The sequence below is a fragment of the Dipteris shenzhenensis genome, chromosome 33 (assembly GCF_047967505.1).
Source record: "Dipteris shenzhenensis isolate YYH24624 ecotype China chromosome 33, Dip_SZ_1.0, whole genome shotgun sequence".
Classification (NCBI taxonomy): Eukaryota; Viridiplantae; Streptophyta; class Polypodiopsida; order Gleicheniales; family Dipteridaceae; genus Dipteris; species Dipteris shenzhenensis.
Genome location: NC_141628.1, coordinates 23,828,071 through 23,841,892, shown reverse-complemented (window position 1 = coordinate 23,841,892; position 13,822 = coordinate 23,828,071).

Genomic DNA, 13,822 nt, shown 5'->3' with positions numbered 1-13,822 from the left:
AAGGTCATTGTTGTGCATAAATAGTTGTAAAGCACATGGGTTCCCTCCTCATAGGTGTTGCTTGTAGTAGTCCGTACGTCCAGGTAGTTGAGCAAAGAACAACCATAAGATAACTGAACCCTTAGGGGTTGAGCTAGCAAGCTCACCTCCTAGCCATAGGCTCACTATTTTAGAACCACCCAAGAGCTTGAAGAGTAGCCCATCCAAGAAGCTAGTGTGCTTCATAGTTAGGTCATGAATCCCATATTAATGAGCCTGCCACTAGGCTACCACTCCTAGGCCAAGAGTTCTAGTGTCCCTAGGACCCACTTGCTCCCAAACAAACCAAATAGTAAATCCCTAGCTAGTATTTATAAGCCTAGCGTTGCTATCATTAGCATTTGACTCTTACTTTGGAAGCCATGTCCCAAATAGGTACTTTTTCTTTTTCTAGAATAGCATTGCCTTTCTTCGATTAGCCTGAGTTCTCGGATCAATTTTATCCATGGGGTCTAAACCTTAGGTTAATCTATTACCTTGGTTAGATTGGGCCCGAATCGTCAGCCGGGTTAGCTTGGTCTTAATCCTAGCCATTGCCAATCTTGGGTTGGCTATTTCTAAACCCTTAGAAATAATTGAGAAGATGCTAAAATTAATCATAGTTTATTAGCGTTGCCTTCTAGGCAGTAGCGCTAGACAAACTCTTTTCTTAACACTTGTCCCTCCAAGCATTTCTCACCACGTTGTTGCAACCTCGTTCGTGGCCATATCGTTGTGTGTCGCGCCTATCTTGTTTCATGTCTTTTGGTATGGCCTCTCTCCTCGCCTTGTCTGGGACAATTTGAGTGATTCTGTGTGTGCGTGCGCGCGCACATGTTTTTGATCTCGTAGAAGTTGAGTATTACAATTCTTCAATCGGTTGCAGCTTTGACGGTTTCTTTGCACGAGAGTTCGCTGCGCAAAAAAGTAGCAGCCTCAATGCTAAAATTTGGATTCTGATGCAAGGATTGCACGAAGCAGTATTCGTGGGGCTTGACAACATCGATGCAATATCCCCTATACTCTTGTGAATAGCCATCTCTACAGCTGCTCCCAATGGAAGTTTTGTTTCCAACTTCTATTGTGCCTCTTTAATACATTGCAATTGAAAACTAACTTTTCAACCTTTTTTATTAAAATACATCCATACTTTCCTTAGAACGTCGGAGAAGTGCACTGTTGGACCATGTGGTCTTACAGCGAAGGAAGCCTTGCTGAGATTCACAATTGTGTTGTCTTTGAAGATTCCGAGCTATGGTCCATACCCCGCTAGGTGTGTGTTTAATGTCTAAAGGCCACCTCAAGCTTCGTCTTTCAATGGAGTTCAGAGCTAACTTTTGCCCTGTCTTGTCACATGACAAATGTGGCATACAGCTTTTCCATTGTGGGGTTTCAAATCTTCAGAACTTGTGTGCGCCCTACTCTTAGTAACTTGCAAGTTGTTGAAATTCCTTGAATGGGAACGCTAGCGACTTTGTCTTGGCAGTTGGCATACTTCTTGCAATTGTGCAGTTGAGTTCACGATCCCAAGCTGAGTCCAGGCTTTTCCCAATCGATGTTCTCGCACCCATCTCATTAGAGCCTAGGTAGACTGAAGTAGAGCCTGAGCTTCGTCTAGCAAGTGGACTACATGGGTTCCATGGATTGTGTTAGATCACGGGGCTATAATGGGCAAGAGGGGGGTTGGAAGGGAACGTGCGATGGAGATGGCTACAAAGGCCAGTAGAGAGAGTGTTGTAAAGTTTATGCAGCCAAAAGGAGAGGCGAGTGATGGCCGTGGAGAAGTGTCCGGGTGACAGGGGTGCACTCTTAGGGAGGCACGTGTGAATGCGTGTGGGGTCTCATGAAGCACCATAATGGGCATAGCCATAGGGACCTTCATCATAAATAGTACCACCAAGCGAGCTAAGGGCTCTTTCTACAAGCTTCACCTCCTTCAAGTATCCACATTTCAGCAACAATGCTATGCCAAAACCTTCTCTACAATGTGTTTCATGCCTAGCATCCCCTGCTCCCACAAGCATAAATCCATACATAGACATACACACATCCACAAAATATTGAACCGAGTATAGTTAATATACATTGAACTTACATTGACCTGTAAATGTGATGGTAATAACACATTATCCATAATTAGAAGTTTCATCCTACTTTTTAGAAGTTTTCAAATGGATATTCAAGGGAGTGCTTAGGAGTACTTGCACTCTCTTGTTTACTCACTAAGTCTTCGGCTTGAGAGCTAAGTGACATGCTTTTACTCACTATCTCATTTATCCTCTTACCTTGGGTGAAACAACACATGGTTCGTGATTCTCATAATCTATGAATAGGTTCCCATATTCTAGAAAGTATACTTACCATCTTATGTAAAGTCTAATACCATATATTAATGATTTAGTCTATTGCCTTTGGTATAGGATTGAATTTTTTCTTCCCCCCCCCCAGAGAAGGTATAGGATTGAATTATGCTCTTTAAAAGATTTGATGCATCCTTGGATAATATTTGGAGTGTCCCATGCCTTGTAGGTGACCTATCTAGCTTGGATCATCACTTAACTTTGTAGGATAAGCATGTTATGAGGTTGAATAAACCCACTTTGAATTTTATTATGGTCCATTTCTTTGACTTTTTCTTCCTTCCCCCTCTAAAGAATAATGGGGTAGCTCTGACCTATATCATATTGTATACAAACTAGACTTTAGAGAGGAAGGCAACCAAGGGTGGTCTTTTGGTAAGACATTGGTTCTTATGGGGTAGCGTTGACCTATATCATAGTGTATACAAACTAGAGTTTAGAGAGGCACGCGACCAAGGGTGGTCTTTTTTCAAGACATTGATTCTTGACTGCTCCATACTCATCTAGACATAAGTAACACACTGTGTTCAATTAGACACAAGTGATGTTCACATTCGAAGGGTTGATCCTTGCATATTGTATCAAGTTGAGTACATGAGTGGCTACTCAATTCTCTTTCACCCAGTGTCTAACAAGACATGTAAAAGTTGACCCTCACCTATGTTAGGTTAGATATATGAGTTATCCACCCAGAACTTTCATCCTATGCTCTATTAAGATAAGGGAACGTAGACTGCCTATGTCATGATAGACATGCGAGTTGTTGATCATCATGGCAATCCAAACCTCCATAATGAGCAAGCAACTCTTCACACCATGTGTCTCCAAGCATGTGAAAAATCATAATGATAAGTATACGCATACCCTAACATTCTATCAATCCAAACATATGGTCTTTACTTCTTATCTGTTATGAAACTTTCTCCTTGTAAGACAAACATTAAACATTTGGACCATCTTTCCACTAGAACATAGGACTTTATAAACTAGTTATACTATAAAAACACAGCATGGTTGAACATCTGTGCAGCTATGGAAGCCATATTGCAGGGTAAGCATGCTAAATTCTCACAACAAATCACTAAAGGGAAAGCTGAGATGTTGGAGTGGAAAGAGGTATTCAAGAAGGGCACATCAACTCCAAAAAAGACTTCATATACAATGTCCTAGAGGACGATAAGAGACAGAAGAACAAGCCCCAAATGTCCTTGTTAAAGGACTAGAGGTAGGGGATATGTCGATGGTTGATACTGAAGCTTTGATCATCGAGATGGGTGTCAACCTCTCGAGCATGGTATGGTCTCCATAAGAGAAGAAAAGATAGAAGACCACACAACTGATAGCAAAGGATGCCAAAGTAAACTTACACACAATGACAAGAAGCAACTTGTGTAGCACAAGCAAGATATGCATGATAGTGAAGCTGCATCAAAACACATTCAAGAGCATGACAATGCAGAATATGCCCACAACTTTAACTTATATTTTGGACAGTAATGGAAAGATTCACCTTCGTGCATATGAGGGCAACATTGACCGAGACCAAGAAATATTTAGATGATGATCTCACATTCCTCCAGCAAGAGCATCAGAGGGAAGGGATGGTGCGAGTGATGGCAGCAAGGCAAGAAGGGAGACATGATATCTACAGAGATGGTAAACTAATTATTTAAGAGAAAGGAGAAAGGAAGAGGGGGATGCAGATAGCACATGATGATGTTGGGCCTACGAGGGGTGCAAAACAAATTGACCCTAACAGGGATGTCTTCTACACTCAGACACATGAGAGTCAGCTCACATGGACAAGATGAGGAGAGACAGTGGGATACAAGGCTTTGAAGGCATAGTAGTTCTTTTTTTCTTTTCAAATCACACCTCAGACCACTTATATTTGTGAAGTGAAAGGAGGAGCATTCGTGACACATGTAAATAGGAGTTTAGTGACTTGATACACGATCGATTTCATTGTAGTGTGCTACTTAACCTCGATACATCATCCTACGTGCATGAGGTCACCACAAAGGGTCACGTCCTAGATTAAAGTTATATATGATGATATCATGGAGTTCTCTAGGTAGATGGAGATCCTCCTTCTAGGTGAAATCAATGTGTATACAAAGAGCATATAGGTAGCCTTACTAGACTTTTTTTGGATCCTCTCAGAGCACCAAAGATGGACCTAGTAGGGCTTGCCATGGTGACACACTCAGAGGATGCACCACATGTGAAGGGGTATGGATGACATTTACTAGAGATGGGAGTAGTACGCAACTTGATCATATATGACAGTCTTCAAAGATGGTCATTATCTAGACAGATCACTCAATTTCCACATAGAGGGAGGATGAGTACACTTGACTTCTTGAGGGTTTTCAAGGCTGTGTTATATGAGTATTCGATTTCACAATGCCTCCCCCCTACTCTACATAGACCATTCCTACCTAGCATTTAGCTTCTCGACTGCTATGCCAAACAAAGAATGCAATCCTCTTGCCCTCCCATGTCCAAGTACACTTTGATCATGCCATTGATGTGATCTATGTGAGCCACCTGTCCTCCACGTGTCTCATGAGTTATCGACCTCCGTTGGAGATTGTTGTGGGCTAAACTTTCCCAGAAGAGGAATATGCATAAGCAATGCAAAGACAACAAGATAGTGAAAAAAAAAAGCTAGTCGGATAGTGTGTTATGAGTATTTGATTTCACAATCCCTCCCCCCTACTCTACATAGACCATTCCTACCTAGCATTTAGCTTCTCGACTGCTATGCCAAACAAAGAACGCAATCCTCCTACCCCCCCCATGTCCAAGTACACTTTGATCATGCCATTGATGTGATCTATGTGAGCCACTTGTCCTCCACCTGTCTCATGAGTTACCGACCTTCGTTGGAGATTGTTGTGGGCTAAACTTTCCCAAAATAGGAATATGCATAAGCAATGCAAAGACAACAAGACAGTGCAGAAACAAAAGCTAGTCGGACAAGATTACAAGCTTAAACTGTGTCCTTCAAGGCAAAAGTAGTTACAACAGAGAAGTATAGATGCAAAAGTTTTCTTCCCCCAACAATACACAATTGGAGCATGGAGAATTATGCATGGGATCAACATCGAGCTTGCTAAAGGGGAATACATGGTCTAAAATCTTGGTCAAATAGTAGTCTGACTGCCATACATCAAGATACTGTTATCCAAAAGGAGTTATAACTGCCCATAGTGGTCCTTGGTAATGGCCACTCATCTATATGACTTGTGACCTTCTAACTTACACATGACTTGTGACCTACTTCCACATGAATCTACTTAGCCTAGGTGCCTAAATACCCTTCAACACCTGGCACTTCCGGTGGGCAACTCTTTTTGGAATAAAAAGCATAGACACGAACCCTTCTTAACCTCCATGGTGTAGGTTTTACTGATTACAATTGTACCATTTCATGGCTACATGCCATGGCTGGGAACCCATGAAATATAATGTGATCCATGCTAGTTCATTCAAAATGAATAAGTAGAACCATGCATGAACCAGCATGTTCAGATTCTGCTGACACGTAATGGATACATGCTCAGATCAAGCAAAAAACAATATGTCGATGAAGCTCCAACATCCACAACATATGTCGGTGTAATGTACTCAAAGAAATCCATCATTATTGTTTGAAAAGTTTGCATTTGACCTTGATTAAACATCCCAAATTTTGAATTCTGATTTGTGTTCAGCATCCACCACAATTGGATTGTCAGAACTAGTCGGACTAACATCAGATTACTATCGGATTGCAAATGAGCTATCAAATATTTCCAATGATAAAGGCCACAAACACATTGAGAAAGCTTATATAATTCAAAAATATGCTATCCAGTTGGATTTTGAAAAATGCATCAGTAATTGAAGAATAGGTATTCAGATAATCATCGGGCTGCAATTGAAGTGTCGGACTGTTTGTCCACTTATGCCAATTGTTTGATCACCACATGCTAAATTAAAGATCTCACAACAAACACATCCAAACTTTTAGAACTTCCTTTTACTGAGATCATACTGAAAATCGATCTTTTGGATAGTTTCAAACCTTCGAAATGCATCCAGCTTCCATCATCGGACATCTTGAAACATGCTTAGACTGCTTTTTGTCGAACATATTGTCATACTGTTTATTGAATTTTGATTTGCCTTTTTATCGTGCTTGAAAGCTTTCATTTGTCAACCTTGATCATATACCAATTGTCTGATCATTTCTGGTTTGAAGTAGAGGTGGTTAGGGGACTTGTTCAGGCTACTTTGGCTCCATTTTTGGGCTCTTCTTGGTCCGGGTTAAGCTCCTCCTTTTCCCATCATCTTTCGTCCTTATCATTTCATGAACATCAACATAAATATCAGCATAATCCTCAATATATTCTATTCATTTGTTTCTGAATTTTTAGTTTGTGCTTTTGCACTCAAGTCCTCCCAAACAACTGGATCTTTGCCAACAATGGGATCTGAATATAAGCAAAATCTGATTGCATAGCATCATCATTTGCATCAAAATACCATGCCCTAGATTTGCTACTAGACTTCCCTCTTTCTTGGGACTTCCCCCTGAACTGTGATCTCCCCCTTTGCACATTTAATGTTGCATCCTATTTGTTTCCATCCATATAATTCCATCTAATCTAAGCTACCTACAACATCATCAAACTTCACTACTCCACAACTATACGAAAGGTATCCCTTGAGGATGGCAAATTGCAATGAACACAAGAGGAATATTACCTTAGTCTCCGCATCAAAATTCAGCTTCTAAGCCTGAAGCTGGTTGAAAATAATATTGAATTCATTTCTACGCTCCCCCCTCCAACTCTCATCACTGCATCTGCTCGCCTGTTCATCTTCCACTCACCCACTCATCTTCAGCATGCCTAGTACCACCCCCCCTCGATGCTCTGTGATCCCAATAATATCTGCCTTCTCATATAAGGTGATTGTGTTGGACTCACTTCGCATCGAAATGTTAGCACTAGTGGAGACCCTTCGTTCCCACCGGCCACTCTCCACACATCTGAATGTCATCACCTTAGATAAGAAACTCACAGAGGGTCTCTTTATGGTTGTGCTCTATGGGTTCCCTCTAGATGTCAACGAAGGCCTCAATATTTTCAGAGCAGAGTACTCTCGACTTGCTGGGGGGGCCACAATCTGAGTCCTGGCAATGTACATGGTCTTCGGCCTCTCCATCATATCCTCCTTTGGCTCCCTAAAAATTTGTAATGCAACAAGCTAGACTGGCGGAAAACTGAGTTGTACAAATTCCCTCTTGCTCAGATGAGGCTCTCAGCAATGGCTGGATGTAATCTTTTGGGCTCTCAATGATCTTTTGGCTCACTGGATGTAATGTTTTTGTCTCTAAGGCATTTATGTAATCTCTTTTTGTTCAATTTGAGGCTCTCAGTATGTACAGTTGTTAACTTTTATATTTGTATTTGAACGGTTATGGCTGCTACTTGTAATCTTTTGTTTAAGGCTCTCAGCAATTGCCAAGTTTTTATAAATGTAAGATCCTCTGTTCAATCTTTGCTTGGTATAAGTTGATAATTTTTATATAACCTGTTATTGGACGTAAATGTATATTGTAATCTATTTTGCTCAAATTTCACTCTAAAAATTATACTTTTGCCATCTTTTATATTTACTGCAATAAGGACTAAAATACTAGGAAAGAAGGACTACAATTTCCTTGGTTTATGATCAAAATAGCACCAAAATAACTCCAACGACCCCACCGTTGTGGTTGCATGGAGATACATCTAGAAAATACAATTAAACTTTCAAAAAATGCAATTGACGATATGGCCCTTGTAGGTATATATGTATGTAGGTGTACATAGGTATGTATGTATGTAGCTATGTACATATGTACATAGGTAAGTACATGTGTATATATGCATATATGTATGTACATTAGTATGTGTGTATGCTTGTATGTCGGTACATATGTGTGTGTGTATGTCCATGTTCAATACATATGTGCATGTATATGTAGGCACGTATTGTTGAAGGATTAGGGGAAGAAAGGGTGGAGTGCACAAAAGATGAATAATTGTACCATATTACTATTGGGATATCTCAAGGTGTATGCCTCAGGCACAGCTTATGTTTCTATGTGTGAGTGCTAGAGGCACAGTTAGGTGCCCACAAGCACAGTTAGGTGGTGCAGAGCCACATAGGATGATTGAGAGAATCTAGGAGCAGATTGAGGAGATGATTGTGGAGCTCTGAGGTCATCAGTGATGTCAGTGAGCATGTATGAGGTGCCTACTTAAGGACCTCACTCTTCTTCATTCTACAAGCAAGTAATGCAAGTATTCTGAGTTTGTGTCCACTCTTTGCTTTCCTTTCAGCTTTCCAACATGGTAACAGAGCCCTTTGATCCCCCTTGAGCCCATTTCTGCCACATCATCATCTTCTTCTTCATCTTCTTCTTCCCCATCTTCCTCCTTCTTTCCAAAATCTTAGAGAGCTTGGTTCTCTGCCTACAAACGACCATTGCCCAAACCCTCTGAGCTGGAAACTCCTCTAGTATGGACAAACTTCCACCTGCAAGAAATTGAAAAAAAAACGTCTCTGTTGGCTGCCATTCTCCAAACAACGAATTTCTTCTATTGCTCAATACTCCCTGCCTACTCTGCCATTGCCTGAGCCCTCTTAGGAGTAGATGGGCGACCTCAAGACAAAGATTTTGAGCCATTTTTCAGGTCATTTGGTTCAGTAACGAGGGAGAAATCGTCAAAACTCAGGTTCAGACTGTAGTAACTCTCTCGGGCAAAAGTGCGCACCATTTCGTCCAACCTCTGTGCTGGACCCTCTCTGGTATATGAACGTTCTTTTGCTTCAAAAAGCCCTCTTTTCGTTGCTTTGAAGAGTGAGCTACAAGCCCTCCAAGTTCAGCCTTTTGGTTTTGACAGTTTTGGACAAGTTTTTGAAGATGATGCTACATAAAATGCCACTCTAGCATTTCTAGTTTTTTGAATCTTTCAATAACTTCAGTACAAGTTTGGATTCAGTTTTGTGTTGAATTTCTAGACCTGATTTTGATTGGAAAGTATTCATTTTAGCCACTTCTATGAAGCATGTAAGAAGAAGCATCATTGATTGAATATTGGTCACTAGTCTTTGCTACATCAAGTGCTCATATTTTGAAAGTCTTTCAGTTATTTTTTGCCTTGTAAGAGAGATAGACACTGCCCAATATTTGGGTTAGACCCTCTCATGGCTACCCTATTGAATCTAGAGAAGTTCAATGGAAAGGGCTTCCACACATGGCAGATGAAGGTGAAATTTGCATTGATGAGGGAGAACTTATGGGGACTTGTCAAACCTACTCCTACCGCTTCTTCTACGGCCTCCAATGCTGGAGAATCCTCAACTCCGACACGACTGGCAAGGGATCCAGCTAGAGAAGAAAAAGCATATGGTATCATTGCTCTTGCTTTAGGAGATGATTATATTCACCATATCTCTGACTTGGAGTCTCCTTCAGAAGCTTGGCAGAAGCTTGACATGATTTTTGGTGCTAGCTCTCACATCTCTAAACTATCACTTAAAATCTCTTTCTTTGAATTGAAGATGGCTAGTGGTACTACTTTGGCAGCTCATGTCAACTACATGTGGAGTCTTATGACTCAATTAGCTTCTATCAAATCTCCTATTACTCCAGATGATGCTATGGCAGTGTTACTTAACAGTATGCCTGAAGACTATGATCACATAGTTACCACTTTGAAAAATCTTCCTAATCCTAATCTTGAAGGTATTATCTCTGCTCTCCAAGAAGAAGAAAGGCATATGGAGCTCAGGAAAGGCAATGACACTGTTTATGCTGTAAAAGTCCAGAAGGGCAAGTATACCCCTTGCAATCACTATGGAAAGACAAATCACCTTTCAAAGGACTGCTTCAAAATTAATCCATGCAAGCACTGTGGCAAGAACAACCATAATGAGAAGTTTTGCAGAGCCAAAGCAAAGACAAAAAATGCAAATCTACTTTCAGTTGATGAGCCTCCACAAGATGAGGCATCCTTTGAAGATTATGCATTTTAAATCATCTCTATGTATGCTCCAGATCTCTCTTTTTATGTCAAGGTACTCAGCCTGGATAGTCCTCCAAAATGAATGAAATAAACTATTGTGTTTTTGTGTGTTTTGTAAACACCTCTGGTCACCTTATGATGTAGGCCATGTGTATGTTTTGCTCCATGGTACCTCCTGCAGACATTGTGTGCATGTACATGCAGGGGAGATAACCATTGGAAGGTCTTTTTGTATCCCTTTTTGTTTACCTTACACCCAAGGGAACCCTTGCTAGCATGAGAACCTAGCCATAGATTTATCCTTGACCACCATGAGATGGCATGAGAAACTATGAGACTAGATGTATCCTCGACATAGCCTGAGGCATTCCCTTGAGGGGGGGTTTGTTGGGATATCTCAAGGTGTATGCCTCAGGCACACCTTATGTTTCTATGTGTGAGTGCTAGAGGCACAGTTAGGTGCCCACAAGCACAGTTAGGTGGTGGAGAGCCACATAGGATGATTGAGAGAATCTAGGAGCAGATTGAGGAGATGATTGTGGAGCTCTGAGGTCATCAGTGATGTCAGTGAGCATGTATGAGGTGCCTACTTAAGGACCTCACTCTTCTTCATTCTACAAGCAAGTAATGCAAGTATTCTGAGTTTGTGTCCACTCTTTGCTTTCCTTTCAGCTTTCCAACAATTACAAGGAAACTAAAATATATATATGTTTACCCCTTAGGGTTAGGGCTAGGGTTTCCCCTATGCTCTATCTCCATGGTGTGATTTATACTATTCTCAACACCCACTCTTAAATTGCACTGGATAAGAAGAGGGTTCATCGACATGCCATTTCTATCCAGTGGCATCCTGGATATTGTATAATGCACGTAGATATGGCCCTTGCCCCTAAAGGGGACCCCTCAAGGGCCATATCGACAAAAATGGCATGTCAATATGGTCCTTGCCCCTAAAGGGGACCCCTCATTAAGGGCCATATCTTCAATTGCATTTTGCTCGGTTGCACCATACAGAATACATTTTCCTTGGTACACAAATATATAACTTCAAGAACCATTGCAGTGGCTTTCATAGATCTCCTCGTGTAATATGTAAAAATAGGTAACAGAGCTATAACTCCAAGAACCAGCGTGGTGGTCTCTCCAAGACAACCCTGAATTCTAGGTGATGATAGGTGGTTAGGCGAGAGACTGTGCTGAGGTGATACTTAGAATGATAGATTGTGTCTCATTATTATGCCAAAAACCAGTGCGGTGGTCTCTCTAAGCCAACCTATGATTTGCATGGGCTGCAGGCAAATAAGCGGCAAAAGGCTGCATGATGATAGGTGGTCAGGCTAGAGACTGTACTATGGCGGTGTTCAGAATGATAGATTGTGTCTAATTATTACAGAAAGAACTAGCATGGTGGTCTCTCCAAGCCAACCTTCAATTTTAATGATCTGCATGGGTGTGTGCCCAGTGACAAGTGGCACAGCTGCAGGAAAAGGCTAGTAATGATAAGTGATCAGGCGGCATAAGCCAGAGACTGCGCTACGTGAAGTAGTGCAAAGATGCCATGTGTTGAGCTATGCAGTGTTCTAAACAAATAGATTGCATCTCAGTATTATGCCAATGTGCATGACATCGGGAAAATTTCCAATGAGGGCACGGGTCTATGCGAAATTCAAATATTCACCCAGAAGCACATCGCGTCGCAGCCCCAAAATGGCCTCGAAAATAGTTTCGCAATTGGCTACACCCAAGCTAACGTTGACCCTGTAATGTGTTTTATATGCCCCTACTTGCTTGTTGTTTTCCACCAGATTAATGGACCACCCAAATCCCCAACAGTCTTCCCTAAGCCCAAACCCTCTCCCTTATGTTGCCACCATATGACATTTGGATTCTCTGCTCCTCCATCTCACAGAGAACATTAAGCATGATGAAGAATGGGTGAAGGTTAATGTGGAATTGCACGCGGATGGGTGGGGTCGAGATAGATCTTCAAAGGAGGAGCATTTCTTGTGGGTTATAAGATCCAACATGACGACCCTCCATAAGCTTTGGAGGAACCCTGGTTTGAGCCTAAAATGGATAAATTGGAGACCGTGAAGGAGATAATGGATTGTGTTGACATCTTCTTGGATAGTGGGTACATCATCCAAGAAAAGTACTAGCATATAGAACACGATGTGCAAGATGAGGTCGTGAGTGACTCTTAGGCCCTACACACCTCAGGAGCAGTTGCAAACTACGCAATGAGGCATGGCTGGTAAGTATATAATTATCTTCTATTGAATATCTAATATGTTCAATCGTTCAAATGTTTTGTCATGCATATCTAACTCCTTGAATTTAAATCCATAGCAATCTATGATTGGTAGGCCTCCAGATGACGATGAGTATAGAAGGGTGTTCAAGATCGGATCCAAGCCTTGGTTTAAGAAGGAGGAGCAAGAAGGATACAACATCAATTGGCATAAGGTGGTAGAGCATCATGTAAGTCTACCCTAATCCTCATTGTTGTCATTTTGAGTATCATCGTTGTCTTACAATTGACTTTCTTATCTTATTTCCTAACTTGTTTCGTTCTTAGGGAGGCAGCTTTGAGCCATCCGGAGATCCAGACTTGGAGACTGGATCTCAAGAAGAAGTGGAGATGCTCGCAGAAGAGGAGGATGAGGGATCAGGCTTACGTAGAGAGGTCGAGGATGAGGAGGATGAGGACAACGAGGAGAGTTTAGAGGAGGAGGAGCAATAGTAGGATAGGACATTTGGTCATTTTGAATTTTGGGACTTTTGCCATTTTGTAGCGCATTACTTCAGCAAATTTGCCATTTTTGAGTTTGGCACTTTTGCCATTTTATAGTGCATTACTTTGGCAGATTTGCCATTTTTGTGTTTGGAACTTTTGGCTTTTGTAGCGCATTACTTCGGTAGATTCTCCATTCTCAACTTTGGCACTACTTTTACCATTTTGTAGACCTTTTCTGTAACATTGTAACATGATTTTGTAGACCTCTTGTGTAACATTTAATCTCCATTTAATCATGATTCTAATGAAAAACAAAATTGTGGGGCAAGATGGGACTGAAACAAGCCCCATCCTGCCCCACAATTTGTTTTTTTAACTTTGTTAAAGCATCGGTAATAGGTATATACCAACACCTATACTGACATTGAAGTGTCAGTATATATCGATGCCTATACTGACACTAAGAACATTTACTTACTATCAATACCCATATTGACACCCATATCAATGCTTTCTTTACGATGTACACATTGATGGACATTCCAACACTTTTCACTTGTTTTAAAAATATATATTTACATTTAGCATCGGTATCAGCGTAAAAAAGTAGCCCATGTCACTTAATGCAAACAACCCCT